Source organism: Bison bison, unplaced genomic scaffold, assembly GCF_000754665.1.
Source record: "Bison bison bison isolate TAMUID 2011002044 unplaced genomic scaffold, Bison_UMD1.0 scf7180017864035, whole genome shotgun sequence".
NCBI lineage: Eukaryota > Metazoa > Chordata > Mammalia > Artiodactyla > Bovidae > Bison > Bison bison.
The window spans coordinates 186,704-202,563 of NW_011494607.1; the positions used below are offsets into that span (position 1 = coordinate 186,704).

Below are 15,860 nucleotides of genomic sequence, written 5' to 3' on the forward strand. Positions count from 1 at the left end.
CTATGGAGCAATACATTTTAGAAAAAGATTTGGAGCCAGTATTTTCTTAAGTCAATATAGTGAAGTCAGTCTGCCATCCTACTGCGGTTTCTATTGCCATTTCTATGTTTTAAAATACACATTTAACAAATGTGGGAAAACCACAATCTCAATAAAAGATGGACTAAACAAATTTGGCTCTACTAAGTTCAGTTCAGGTCAGTCGCTCAGTTGTGTCCAACTCTTTGCCACCCCATGAGCAGCAGCACACCAGGCCTCTCTGTCCAACACCAACTCCTGGAGCCCACCCAAACTCATGTCCATTGAGTTGGTGATGGCCATCCAACCATCTCATCCTCTGTCATCCCCTTCTCCTCCTGCCCTCAATCTTTCCCAGCATCAGGGTCTTTTCCAGTGAGTCAGCTCTTCGCATCAGGTGGCCAAAGTATTGGAGTTTCAGCTTCCAATGAACACCCAGGACTGATCTCCTTTAGAATGGACTGATTGGATCTGCTTGCAGTCCAAGGGACTCTCAAGAATCTTCTCCAACACTACAGTTCAAAAGCATCAATTCTTTGGCGCTCAGCTTTCTTTCTTTCTTTTTTTCAGCTTTCTTTATAGTCCAAGTCTCACATCCATACATGACTACTGGAAAAACCACAGCCTTGACTAGATGGACCTTTGTTGGCAAAGTAATGTCTCTGCTTTTGAATATGCTATCTAAGTTGGTCATAACTTTCCTTCCAAGGAGTAAGCATCTTTTACTTTCATGGCTTCAGTCACCATCTGCAGTGATTTTGGAGCCCAGAAAAATAGTCTGACACTGTTTCCCCATCTATTTACCATGAAGAGATGGGACCAAATGCCATGATCTTCATTTTCTGAATGTTGAGCCTTAAGCCAGCTTTTTCACTCTCCTCTTTCACTTTCATCAAGAGGCTCTTTAGTTCCTCTTCACTTTCTGCCATAAGGATGGCATCATCTGCATATCTGAGGTTATTGATATTTCTCTCGGCAGTCTTGATTCCAATTTGTGCTTCCTCCAGCCCAGCGTTTCTCATGATGTACTCTGCAGAGAAGTTAAATAAGCACGGTGACAATATACAGCCTTGACGTACTCCTTTTCCTATTTGGAACCAGTCTGTTGTTCCCTGTCCAGTTCTAACTGTTGCTTCCTGACCTGCATACAGGTTTCTCAAGAGGCAGATCAGGTGGTCTGGTAGTCCCATCTCTTTCAGAATTTTCCACAGTTTATTGTGATCCACACAGCCAAAGGCTTTGGCGTAGTCAATAATGCTCTACTAAAAAACTCACCAAATTGCCGTTTTGTGAACCAGGGAAAGCTTTGTGGGTGGATAGTGAAGTTTACTTCCATTATATAGAATGAGTTTTTTTGTTTGTGTTTGTTCATTTTGACAGATTAATCTCTTCAGAGCTGCTACTGAAACGTATTTTCATTAAGTTCCTCTAAAGGAAAACTTACTTTTTCTCTCCTAGTTGGTATGAGTGATATCTTGTTCATTTAATTATCTAATGTTTTATTTGTAATAATTCTTTTTTTAAAAAGACTGCTGTAGGTGAATGTGAACATAAAATACTCATTGACTTAAGAATTGTTTGGTAGGAGAGCAGTGTGGTATGGTAACAGGGTCAAGATGTAAATATGTATATCTAGATGCAGAGTCTATCTTGGTCCTCATTGGTTAATGTAAATATCTATACTATGGGAAAAACCAACCAGAATTTAATGTGGAAATGTAAGGGAGTAGGGGGATGGTAATGTAGAATTAAGGAAGGTTGGTGTTTTTCAAAGCTCTCTGACCTGAATCTTAGAATAATTGTATTTCCCTTTAGTGACTATAAATTTACCTTGCTTCCATATGTATTTGTATTCATATGACAAATGGATGTAGGATTTCACCTTTTGTATCCATCATTGCTCAATTTAGGATAGCAATATAATAATAAAATAAGAATTCATCAGCTTTGTAACAATATGATGGTATCTATAATTCTAGATTGAAACAGGCCTTCCTTTAAATACAGTGTGAATGAATAAGGACATTTTCCTACAAATCAATCAAAATAGTCCTGTTTTCAGTATATAAAAATGAAATATATATGTATTTGAATGGCTTTTCTATATCAAAATATATATACCAGTTTTATCAAGAAAGATGAGTAGACTATATGTTATATGCATGTACTTTTGGTGTCTATAGGGTGGATTAAAATAGCAAGAAAGAAAAACAAAGTTGAGGGGTGCAAATTCAAAGCAATGTAAAAACGATACAAAAAAGGAGGGGAAAATTGCCTAGCAGTAGTAGGATTGTAAACAGTTATAATCATAGGATTACAGTTGTGCCATTAAAACTGTTCTTTATGTAAAGCGTTCTTCATTTAGTGGATAGAACAGACAGCAAGAGGATGACTTTTTCTTTGACCCATGTGGGTTTTCTAGCTGAGGAATGAAGTAACTTGGAACCACGCTGGGCTTTTCTACTGAGCATGCCCTTCTTCAGCGGCGTCTGGCCTGGGTGGGGCCAGTCTTGCTCATTAAGCAGTTGGAAGCTGGATTTCCATCCTCTTTCCACAGCCTTCTAATGACAGGGAACAGCAGACAGCGGACTCCATGTACTTCTATAAAACTGCGTATGTATTTCGAGGCGGGGAGTGTTAGGAAATTTCTATTGTAGCAGTTAGGTTTGTGGGGGTATATACTTGTTTTTGCTTTTGAAAAAAGTTTGCCTTTTGGACTGTCAGTATCTAGGAGACTGAAAATTTGGACAGTACTCATGTACAGAGTACAGAATAGATGGAATCTGATTATGTGCACTATCTGGCAAGGGATTATGTTCAGTTATATTTGAACCAAGCCCTGTGAAAAATGTGTATGTATTTTTAGACTATTTGTTTGCATTTTCTAAGGCAAATGTTGAGTTTTGTCAAGTTATCTTTGCCATAATTGCCTTTTTAGGTTTGACTTATGAGAATAGTGGAGCCAGCTGATTTTAGATATTTGTTCTACTCTTTCACAATTGATTTATTCAGTGGTACTATATACTGTACAGAAATGAATCATTCCTAAAGCACAGTAAGGACTATGTAAGGTTAATAGCATACACTTATTTTTTAACATGTTAAAAGATGATAGATTTCAATTAGCATGAAAATGAAACATTTTATAAATTACCTCCTTTGATTAAAGAACATTACAGCTAGCAGAGATTTGAATTTGCTTTTTACTTTTGACATCTACAGATTAATGTTCATTAAGATCTATCAAGAATTATGTATTGTTTTAATGCTGTCACGGCCTAAGTAAATATTAATTGAATAATAGGTGTCAACTTCTTTTACTGAATATTCAATATGTTGTCACATTGAAGAAATGTGAAAACCCACCATATTGCCCAGATTCAAACATCCAAATTTAGAAAGTCTTCTTCATGCTTCTTCTTGATATAATTTACCTGCCTAACAACCTTCCTTCGAAAAGAAACTTGTTATGTTGCTTCTTTCTAACAAAATGAAAAGCAGTACCATTGTGATAGCCAGACTACATCTGTAAGTTCCTTCATTACTGTTGACATTGCCCAGAATGTTCTTAGACCCTTGAGGAAATTACTGAGTGTTTGGGGGAGGGAGGGCGGTACATATATACTTGTGAAGTTTAAGCTTTCTGTTTTTAGGTTTAACAAAGAATTGTCTCTTCAAACTATTGACACCTCAGATGAAGGAATAAATGTCTGTGGAATTGATGCTGATGACCTGGACAGTCGTTCATAGGACCCCCACCTTCCCTATGGACTGTCTCTTTTGGAGTGTTCCAGTGCACATTGTATGATATATTGATGACCTGTTGTTTAACATCATAGCTGGATCACAAAGAAAGTTGGAAAGGGAAATTTTAAACTTTGAAATTGTGTTGGCTTGAAATTTTTTGGTGGGTTCCAAGGGTTGGAATACCTAGCATATTCTCCAGTAGATTCCTCTACCAAATCACGTTTACAGATGTTGCATTTTGAGAATCTTACCTCCAAAGAAACAAATATATTTAGCCAAAGTGAAAGCTTGTCCCTTGCCAGCATGACCTAAAAAGTAGTCGTTTAAAACTTTGACTAAGTAGTTTTGAATGTACTAATGCTCACAGTAGAACTACTTGGGGAAAAGAAAAAAGTTTTTAAGCATTCCAGATGGCATGTCTGTAATTCCATTGTAATTACAGCTTTTCCCGCCTGGGGAAAGTTGCTTTTATCACGCTTGGAGGGTCCATATGCTAACGGTCTATGGCACCTTCAGCCGACCAACTGGAGGACTGGCCTTCACATTGGGATCTGCTTACCTAAGCTAGAAAAATCGTTCCGTTTGTAGTCTCATATTTTAAGAATACATGCTATGCATTGACGTAACTCTTTGGCAGTGCTGTAAATATTGTAAAATGATAGAGGAGCTAACGACCAAAACTGCAAAAGTGAATTCCATTTTTTGACAAGGTTTAGGTATTTATGCCTGTCAACTGCAGCGTTCCAAAGCTTATGGAGAAGAGGATTTGAAAGTGCGAGATCAGTGTAGGCTCCAGCCTGGTGGCCTTGTCATAGTGTGGGGAGTTGATTGAGTTTGACAGGCTTTTGTCTTATGACCTATTAAAATGCAGCGTCTGCAGCCTGTGCATTTATCCTGTGCAGTTAACCTTGGTGGATTTGTTGTTAGCTTATTTGGGAAAAGCCTCCTGAACCACTGTTATTTTTTAGCTAAAGAATTTAGAGTTTACTTCACACAGAAATAATATTAGACTGGTTGTAGATGACTGCTTGATACCAGGTGAGTTTTACGTTGGGGCTGCGTAAGGATCCCTCGCAGAAGGTGGTTGTGGGATGACTCAGAAGTGTATTCCCTGATATCGCTTATGACAAGATGAGAATTTTGGTGGTGTTTTTGCTGTTGGGAGCCTAGTTATGACATTACTGGAAGAAACTGCAAGTAGGTATATTTTTCTTCTCTATAGAACATTCTGTTTAATGATGGTGGTCCAAAGCAGTGTTCCCCGAACGCTAGGAACATCACAAAAGACATTTATCAAGAAGCTACCGGCTGCCTACCAGTGCACTGGGAACATGCAGTTACTTATTTGCACAACAGTACCCCCTTCATGGAAGCACAGGAGCAGAAGCGGGGTAGGGAAGCGGTAGACAGGAAACACGACATCCTCATGCTGCTCAAGCCAGTTTTATTCCTGCCTTCCCCTCTAAATGAAGAAGAAGCTGCAGACCAAGATTGGAGATATTTGTGTGTGACCAGCTTAGGAATTTAATAAGAATCTTCCCATGCTGTTTTACTCTCCTTTGAAAACATTTCCTCAGCTTTCAGAGAAATTATTTCCAAGTTCTCTGTTCCAACTCCTCCAGCAGAGAATAAGGAATACTAATTTTTTTTTTTTTTTGCCTACTTGTGTAGGCACCAATATTTTTGTTAGCAAAGACAGATTTTTGTTTTAGCTTCACTCTGAGAAGGATAAAAAGCTGGCAAGGTTTCCTAAGGAACTCTAGGGGCTATTATTATTTTTATGAAATGAATACTTGATGTACTTCTTAAAAGATGTCTGGCTGCTCTAAAAGCTTAGGTGTTTGAGCTTTTCCTGCTTTCAAGAACAGGCTATGCAGGGTAAGGTGTGGGTTTGTAAAGTATGCTGAATCGGAGGCTAGGAAAAATCATTCTTTTGAGAAGGTAGAGATAATCTTAAAGGTCATATGGTAAGAAATCAATTTTATTTTAGGCTGTCTTAATGCTACTGCTGAGCTGGAATAGATCGGAAGGCTTTTGCACCCAGACTGTTCATTTATGAGGCCAGAGCTATGTGAGAGGTCAAGGTGACATCGTCACTTGTGGCAGTGTGGCATTCAGGTTGTCTCCAAGAAAGCCGACCAGTTGTGCTGGGTTCACTTAATGCATACGATATTTTAATGCATAAGTATTGTCCTCCTTTAATAAAGTATTTAAGTCTTCAGTTTGCAAACGTCCACTCAGTGGTGTCTTTGTCTCCATATCTGCATCTCTGCACCTCATCTACTTGGTCGTCATCCATTCCCCATAATCACTGCTGTTTTCCTTATGCTTATATAGGCAGATATGTACATGTGGATTCACATACTTATACCTCCCGCACACATTACTTTCAGCACACAAGGTGCAGCATGTCTAATGTGCTATCTGAATCTTACTTTTTTGACTTGTGTAACTGGGAGATATTTCTGTAGTAGGGGGAAACCTTCCTCTTTTTCTTTATAGCTGCATAGTATTCTGTTGTATGAAGGTCGCATAGTATCACCTATTGATGGACATTGATCTGGTGCTGTTACAAGCAGTGTGATAGGGAATCATCAGTGCGTAAGTGTTGTACATATTCGGATGTATCTGTAGGATACATCCCCACAAGCAGAGTAACTGGTTTAGAATGTGTACGCATTTGGAACTTTGATAGCTGTTGGCAAACTGACTCCCATTGGATCTGTCCCAATTTACTCTTTTACTGGTAATTATCTGAGAATGGCCTCTGTTCCCATAATCTTGCTCAGTGATTACATGATTAAGCTTTGGGATTTTTCCGTGCTAAATTTTTAGCCTGTATTTATTTTACTGTGAGTGTGTGGTAAGCATCTTTTCACAGGTTCATACATTTCATGGGTCCTTTGTATTTCTTTTTTTCCTCTTAACTCTTTACTCATCCTTCAGTCACTTCCCTATTGGACGGTTGGTCAGCCCAGCTGACGATTTATTTTGGAAGTTTTTTCTTCAATTTTTTATTTTGTATTGGGGTATAGGCTGTTAACAATGTTGTGATTGATTCAGATGAACAGCGAAGGGACTCAGCCATACATATACCTGTGTCCAGTCTCCCTTAAACTCCCTGTTTTGGAGTTTTGATGTTGAAGAAATTTATAACCAGGGCTATTTTATTAGGCTTTGTATTCAAATTACTTAAATTTTGCTAGAGAGCAAATATATTTCTAGCAAATACAATTGAGAATGAGAATTAAGTGCTCTTTAAAAAGCGTGATACCTGTTTGTGTTTTATGAGTCTTTAACCAAGATTTCCCATGTGTGACTTCCTGAAGAGATGACAACGGTGGTTGTAAAGAAAACCACGGTCAGCTTTTCAAACTGGTTGTGATTTCTGAATTTAAATTACCAAACGTTCTGAATTAATGGCGAGTAGTTTAAATATGTATTGCTGCTAATATCGCTACTTCTGTGCCCCATGAGGCTGAGAGCAGGCTTCTTTCATCTCTGTTATTGATGTCTGGTACATAGGTTATGACAGTCCTCAGAAAACCTTTGAAAGAAGGAGCTAAGATGCTGATATAACCCACATCCTGAAAGTGGGTAAAACTTGTCAGGGGCTCTGTTAAAACATGTTGCTTTGGATTGTAGACCACCGAATGGTAGTAATAGTTTATGGATTTTTGTTTTTCAACAAATCATGAACTTTAAGGGATTGTGCTAGATGCTGGTTATACTACAGTGAAGTTGTTTGAGATTGCTGGCAGGATTGCCCGAAGTCTTTGGAGCCGGATGGCCTGGGTTTGGATCCTGGCTCTTCCGTTCATTTACTGCTTGTGTGGCTCTGCTCTCGCCGTGGATCCTCATTTACCTTCTTGATACTTGTTTATCTTCTTCATCTGCAGCATGGAAGTCATTTTAATTTCTCCCACAAAGGTTGTGAGTATTAAAGGAATTGCTTCATGTAAAATCTCTAGAAGAGTGCTCAGCCAATAGCTGATATTATCATTATGTATTGTTATTTCTGTTCTTACTATTAATATCCTTAGTGAAGATACAGACATTGTCCCTTCGTTTTTAGAATCCCCCTATGATGACTGTGACCCAGCATTTATTATGAATTTATTTTGTGCCAGGCACTTTATGTATAGCATCTGATTTAACCCTTAGAGTCACCCAGTGTTTATGTATAAATATCTTTGTTTTGCTGATGAGGAAACTGAGACTCATTGAGTTTCAATAACTTGTCTGTGGTTCCGTGGCTAGTATGAGACAAGAGCTGGAACCCTAACTCGGTCTCTTCAGTTCCTAGACTTGATCTTCAAACCATCATGTTATTGTATCTAAAGATTATAGTTGGTTTCGCACGCAAAGAATGTAGCTCCGGCTCTGGCCTTTACAAAAATTCAGGGCCCAACCTGAAAGAAGGAATTGAAGCAAACACAGTTCATCGATAATTCTGACCCCACAACTCAGTGTGCATAATTGATTAACTAGGAGCCAGCAACGTTCTGAATGTCTCTATAGCCTTGATGAGGGTGTGAGGCTGGAGCACCCCAAATGACGAGGTTTATGTGCATTTTGATTATGAGAATGATGGTATGTAGCTTTGGGATCCTTAATGATTTATGCACAGCCTCTGGTATACTGAGCTCCAGGAAAGGGCAGCTGTTCCTAGGATGACCCTAGTTGCCTGTGGAAAAGACTTTGCCTTACTCAGATTTCTTTCTTGACTTGATTCTTAATGAGAACAGCAGAGACTTGGTTTTAACAAATCAGATTGTTAGCACTTATCTTAGGTGTTTTGGGGCTTGGACATTGTGGAGAATAATGCCTTGATTTTCACATACCCTCCTCTCCAGTGTATGAATAAGGGGAATCATACTTTGAACTCTAAGATAGTTTGTTTCATTTTTATGTAGAGTTGATAGAATGACAAATTAATGGCTTATCTCTCTTAATATTAACTCCAATGTGCTGTGCTTTGCTTAGTCGCTCAGTCGTGTCTGACTTTTTATGACCCTTGGACTGTAACTTGCCAGGCTCCTCTGTCCATGGGGATTCTCCAGGCAAGAACACTGGAGGGGTTGTCATGTCCTCCTCCAGGGGATCTTCCCAACCCAGGGATCGAACCCAGGTCTCCTGCATTGCAGGCAGATTCTTTATCATTTGAGCCACCAGGGAAGCCCAAGAATACTGGAGTGGGTAGTCTATCCCTTCTCCAGGGGATCTTCCTGACCTAGGAATCGAACTGGGGTCTCCTGCATTGCAGGCAGATTGTTTACCAGCTGAGCTACCAGGGAAGGCCATTAACTCTAATACTAGGTTTTAAAAAATTGAACATCTGGAAAAAGTGGAACGTTTGGACAACCATGGCTTTTAGGCATGAGGGCTCTAAAACCCAGTGGGGAGTAATTGTCTGAGCTGGTACTATTATGTATTCCTAGTTTCTTAGGTCTTAGTTTCTAATGCTTGCCTCAGAATATGCAGAAACTAATAGTGATTGCAAGTAACTGTACCCCCTGCTTTAATTGTTTAAACCACAAGGGGCAGTATGTTATCTCATGTAATGGGAAGCTCAAATACAGGACCTGGTCACCAGTAGCATGCACAGTAGGCTGGTCCTCTTCTCTGTAACTTTTGCAGTGCCTTCTGCTGTATGCCACTTTGTCTCCAGGCCTTCCCCCCTCATGGATTATTCACGATGGTAACAGCATTTCTGGGAATCACATACCCAGTGTTTAGGAGAGGGGCCTTCTCTTCTTGTGGCTCTTTCTAGAAACAGGCGTCCTTCCCCAGGAGCCCACCTGGGGAAGACTTTTACATGTTTTCCTGGCAAAGGGATGGGGAACTACCATGATTACCCTACACCAGAATGCCATTACCTTGTGGCCTGACCTGGAGCCAGCCTTTACTGGCACGCATGTGGAAAAGAGAAAAGCTGAACAAAATTTGAGTTCTGTTAAAAAGTAGTGGAAGGCTGGAGGAAATTCATGCTCTGAATGTAATCTGATCCTGCCTAGACTTGAGTTAGCAAAGGGCTACAGTTCATATCTTTTGTATATGTGGGTTTAATTTAAACCAGATGTTTACTTATATCTTTATAGAAATAGTTCTGTCTCTCTTATGGGCCCTTTATCCCTTTAAAATAAACCAAACAAACGATGTAATGTGTTATTAAGGTAACTAGGGTGGGCAGCATTGAATTATTTAAAAAATAACTCTTGTTTACCCTCACTGTATAGATAATTTAACAAATATTCCCTTTGAAATGTAGTTGTATGTATTTGGATATGGGATATAGTATTTTCTAGACCTTTTGACACGGAAGAAAAATAAACCTACAAAGGAGAGGAATTAATTTTAGTCGGCTCTCAGCCTGCCCGTTTTTGTTATTTCTTCTCCCTCTCCAGATATTTTTCTTCTTTGCTCCCTTTCTTCCTCCTCATCTTCCCTCCTCCCCTTAAAAAAAAAAATGTTGACAATTATTTGAGAAGCATCGTTCTTATTACTTCCTAAGTAGAGTTAGTTGACTGCTTGGTCATTCGTTTTTTTGGATTGCCGATTTGTTTTTCTCACATTCAGAGCATTAAAGGAAGGTAGTAGGTGTATTAAAAGACCTTTTCTTGGGATCCAGGCTGTTTGGGGAGATGAACATAAGAAAGTGATTGTGTATATAAGAAAGTGGCTCCCCATATCCTCTGCCCAGTCACAGTGATGGATTAAAAACAGGATTTGTCACACTGGAAAGTGACCAAATTGGAACTGTGTACACGTTGCCAATATTTTTAAAGTTTGTCTTTCTTGCACAATTTTGTTCCTGTCTCAAAGGAAAGCCTCTTTCCATACCTGTACCCCCATTTTTCAAGTTTAGAAATGCATATTCCCCATTCTGTTAATCTTGACTTCCCTAATGAATGGGATAACGATAGAAATCAAAGACCTCCTGTTGCTTGTGATCTCAGCCAAGGTTGGGAGCTACTCAGTGGGCAGCAGCTCCTGCCCTCTTCCTCCTGGACAGGGATTTTATTAACAGTGAGGGCTCTTAGAGTAGCGCTGGTTCTCCAAAGGTTTTAAGGAAACATCTGGACCCAATAATGAACATGAAGTTCAGCTTGAAGTTCTTTGTAGGAGTGTCTAGATGTGTATCTTCTTGCTTGGCTTTGCTTACTGTTGTCCTCTGTTTAAGGGCTGGTGTTTTGCTAATGGTGTTAGCATAATATTACAGGGTAGACAGTTTAGGCCAGTGGTAGTGACAGCACCTTGGAGCCTGCCTCCTTTTTCAAACATCAGAAAAAAGAGTAGTTTCATGTAACACAGCTCTTTACCTAACCTGTGCTGCTCCTCTGTTGATGATAGTTTTCTGCTTGGTTCTGTGTTAAATGATGTGTGTTTTTTCTCATGGAGCTATTACAATAATGAATGCTTTTATCAACCCAGATGGAGCTTGCCAACATGGTAATTGTGTCAAAAGCTCATGCCTGTCTAATGGGCTGACTGTTCACAGCAGTGTTCTTTTTGGTTGCTGATAAGTAGGGTGGTCTTTACTTAGTATGTTATGTAACTATATTAATGATGGATTTTAGGTATTTGTAATTAAAGCTTATTGGAAGGAGCATTGCTTGAGTTTGAGTGCTTTCTGGTTTTGGCTTTGCCCACCTGGCTTTGTAATCTCAGGCAAAGTCTCAGACTCCGCCTGAGTCTTGCTGAGCCTCAGTTTCCTTGTTGATAAGATAAAATGAAGGTATTAGTCCAGACAACACTCATTCAGTACATATTTATCTGATGTCCCTTATGTGCCAGTCTAGATGCTAGGAACATAGCAGTGAATTAAAAGAAAGATCTCAAGATCCCAACCCTCAGGGGGCTTTCATTTTAGTTGGAGGGCTTGTGTTCCATGGCAGGAGTTTCCGTTTTAGTGGGCAGTGGTATTTAAAGGCTTATCCACATTTGGAACTCTGAGTGGTACAGGCATGATAATTATGGTGAATGGATGTGCTATAATCATGTTTTCTTGATGGTGGTAATTTGTTCAAGAAACTTTTATCAACAAAGAAGGTAGTGTTTAGGTTTGATCTAAACACGATCTCTTGAAACTATTTTAAGAATGTATTTATTTACATAAATTATATCCACTCTTATTGTTGAATATTTACAATCCAATTAGCCGTTTCCATTGTAATTTATCTTGTAATTTCCCTTTGATGGGCAACACTGCTCAGCTTTGAAATTCTTAAAACAAGTCTTGGGAGTACATTGTGCTTGAAGAGGACTGCTCTGTGAGGCTTAGTGTTGCAGTGTGGCTTATCTGTGCTCTTTGTGGCTGTAGTAGCACCTTGTCTTTGGTTTTGATCCATCAGCTCAATGCTGGCTACATGGCCAGGTAGTAGCCTTCAGATATGGTTTTCATTGTGGTGAGAATGCCTCTGTACATTTCTTATTTGGGGGAGGGGAGGGCTTCCCACATGTTGTCCGCCTACCGACACAGGGGATGCAGGTTCAGTTCCTTGATTGGGAAGATTCCCTGGAGAAAGAAATGGCAATCCACTCCAGTGTTCTTGGCCTGGAAAATCCTGTGGACAGAGGAGCCTGGTGGGCTATATTCCATGGGGTCGCAAAGAGACAGACACAACTGAGCACACACACACATGCATGCTGGGCTAATCATAGCAAATTACAGAAAAGATTCATGTTATTCTGGAGTCATTTTGATAGACTGATGTGAATCTTCTTTTGAGGACTAAGTCATTGGCTCTGGTTGATTCAGTCTTTGATATACAATGGAGCTGTGACTGCATTACAGAATATAGGTGTACACAGCCGTGTGGTCCTCCATTCATTGGCCTTAGACAAGTCACTTAACAAGTAACTTAACAAGTCACTCTTCCATTTATTACTGTGCAATGGGGCTAATACCTACCCTGTGGGATGTTGTGAGAAGCAGAAATCATATACGTGATGTCTGACCCGTTAAGCAGTGATAGATTTTTTTATTAAAATGCAAATAGTAATACTTTTAAATATAAAGAAATATAAAGAAAGCTGAGTGCCAAAGAATTGAAGCTTTTGAACTGTGGTGTTGGAGAAGACTCTTAAGAGTCCCTTGGACTGCAAAGGAGAGCCAACCAGTCAATCCTAAAGGAAATCAATCCTGAATATTCATTGGAAGGCCTGATGCTGAAGCTGAAATTCCAATACTTTGGCCGCCTGGTGCAAAGAACTGACTCATTGGGAAAGACCCTGATGCTGGGAAAGATTGAAGGCAGGAGGAGAAGGGGACGACAGAGGGTGAGATGGTTGGATGGCATCACTGACTTGATGGACATGAGTTTGGACAAGGCTTGGGAGTTGGTGTTGGACAGGGAAGCCTGGCGTAGTGCAGTGCATGGGGTTGCAAAGAGTTGGACATGACAGAGTGACTGAACTGAACTGAATACTTTTAACATAATAGTGGAAACTTTAGTTTTATATTTCATTGCTTCTGAAATATTTTGACCCCAAATCAGCTTTAGTTGATCAGTCTCCAGATTGTTTCTCACAGCTAAAGTAGTTAGAGAACTGCCAATTATCTTGGTTGGCTTAGAAAAGTATGAGGCATTTTTGTTTTAATTTTTACTAGGGCATTGATTTGGCTCTTCAAATGTAATGAGAGAATATTGCCAAAAGTCAGCTTTGCTCATTTCATGATCAATGTAAATAGTATTTTCCACTTAATTGGTACCTGGAAAATGGTACCTTAAAGAAGGAAAAAAGATTTTCTGTGCAATATGGAGCTAGTTCAAGTACTCATAAGAGTCTTACTGGAAGACATGATTTTGAACTTCATGCACGTAAAAATAAGATGTAAGATTGGACATGTATTTAATATAGGTACCTAACTATTCCCTCTTCTGTAGCATTGCCCTCAAGGACATTCCTGTGCTCTGATCTCCTTGTTTTACCGTGTGTTTCTTTTCGCCTGTGTCCTTCTACCTGTCCCTTAAATATCGGTGGTTAGAAGGGTTCTCTTCAGAGCCCTCGGAGCTCAAACTACATTTTCCCCTCGGTGATGTCCCTATCACTTGGGCTTTCAGTCATCTCTCACATGACGACAGCTCCCACATCTGTATCTCTAGTGTGTATGTGGTCTCCCTTTAAGACTTGGGTGTCGAGTGGCCAGCTGAACACCTCCACAGACTTCGTAGTCACAATAAACTAAAAATCAAGTTTGTGTCAACCAGACCTTCTTCTCCTGTGTTGCCTATTTCCATGAATGGTTCTAACATCATCTCAGTCTCTCATGACCTAGGACTTTTCCTGGACTCTTTCTTCTCATTGACTTGCAGATTTCAGATAGATGCCACGTCATGTTCCATCTTTGTCTTGACCATCAGATTCATTTCTTATCCTATACCCAATTGCTTCCGTCATAGTGTAGACTATTTTCTTCTCATGCTTAGATTATAGTATCAGCCTCCTAGATACCTTCCTATTTCATTCTTTTCTCTCATCCTGTATCTCATCCTCTCATCTCATTCTTCTCTCTCATTTCACCCAAATATGAATTTGATTACTTTACTCCTCTACTTAAAATTCTTACATGACTTCTCATTGCTTTTAAATCCACCTCCAGACCTTTCTTAGCATGACATGCAAAACCTTTTGTGTTCTGGCTTCAGCCTGTGTCTCCTACTTCATCATCACCAATTCACCTTCCTCCTTCCACTCACAAGGCCCCACTTCACTTGTACAGTGTGTTACTGTTCAGTACTTTTGAGTTTCCTGTGGGAGGAGTATTCTCATGTCTCTACACACTTTCCTGTTTCTGGCACATGTTTCCCATTTGACCCATTATTTTAAAGCAACTCAAATGTTGCCTTTGCAGAAAGATTTGTCTGATAACTCTCTTGTCCTAATCCTGGTTAAGTGTTCATCCTGTGCTCTTTGAGCAGCGTGCTTTTGATTGATCTGTAACCCACTGTCCTTGAAAGTAGTCTTTATTCATGTGCTTAGTACTTGGCACATTGTAGTGGTGGTTGGTGACTTAGTCGCCGTATTGTGTCTGACTCTTGCAACACTGTGGGCTGTAGCCTGCCAGGCTCCTCTGCCCATGGGATTTTCCAGGCAAGAATACTAGAGTTGGTTGCCATTTCCTTCTCCAGGAGATCTTCCCCTCCTAGGGACTGAACCTAGGGACTGAACTTCTCCTGCATTGTAGGTGGTTTTCTGCATAGCAGGCGGATTCTTTACCATTGAGCCACCAGGGAAGACTTATGCCCATGAAATACAGGCTAAGTGAATGTTTTTATGCTTGCCTATTAGAAGTATATGGAGAAGGCAGTGGCACCCCACTCCAGTACTCTTGCCTGGAAAATCCCATGGATGGAGGAGCCTGATAGGCTACAGTCCATGGGGTTGCTAAGAGTCGGACACGACTGAGCGACTTCACTTTCACTTTTCACTTTCATGCATTGGAGAAGGAAATGGCAACCCACTGTAGTGTTCTTGCCTGGAGAATCCCAGGGATGGCGGAGCCTGGTGGGCTGCTGTCTGTGGGGTCGCACAGAGACGGACACGACTAAAGCGACTTAGCAGCAGCATTAGAAGTATATAACAATTTAAAAGTTATTTTTTAATTGAGATATCACCCCTTTAAAGTTTACAATTCACTGGTTTTGAGTATATTCACAAGGTTGTTCAACTATCACGTCAAATTCCAAAATATTTTCGTTACCCCAGAAAGAAACCCTGTACCTATCAACAGTTGCTCCCCATTCTCTACTCCTTTTAGCCCTTTGCAACCACTAGTTTGCTCCTCGTCTGAGTATTTGTCTATTCTGGAAATTTTATACAAGTGGCTTTTTGTATCTGTCTTCTTTCACTTAGCCGGAGAAGGCAATGGCACCCCACTCCAGTACTCTTGCCTGGAAAATCCCATGGGCGGAGGAGCCTGGTGGGCTGAAGTCCATGGGGTCGAGAAGAGACACAACTGAGCGACTTTCCTTTCACTTTTCACTTTCACGCATTGGAGAAGGAAATGGCAACCCACTCCAGTGCTCTTGCCTGGAGAATCCCAGGGACGGAGGAGCCTGGTGGGCTGCTGTCTATGGGGTCGCACAGAG

At 40.3% G+C, this 15,860-nt stretch overlaps 1 protein-coding gene across 10 annotated transcripts in view; it reads left to right on the forward strand.

Annotated features, from left to right (window-relative positions):
• The window catches only part of EPB41L2 (erythrocyte membrane protein band 4.1-like 2), a 163,956-nt gene that overhangs the window by 30,891 nt on the left and 117,205 nt on the right, over positions 1 to 15,860 (forward strand). For 2 of the 10 annotated variants that reach the window (XM_010834616.1, XM_010834622.1), the window contains exon 1: positions 2,044 to 2,631. The exons of 2 other annotated variants lie outside the window; for them this stretch is intronic. The gene's annotated coding sequence lies outside the window, so the exon portion shown is untranslated. Of the gene's footprint in view, positions 1 to 2,043; positions 2,632 to 15,860 lie in introns of those variants that run through there. 6 more of the 10 variants (XM_010834620.1, XM_010834621.1, XM_010834623.1 and 3 more) reach the window with 4 other exon arrangements.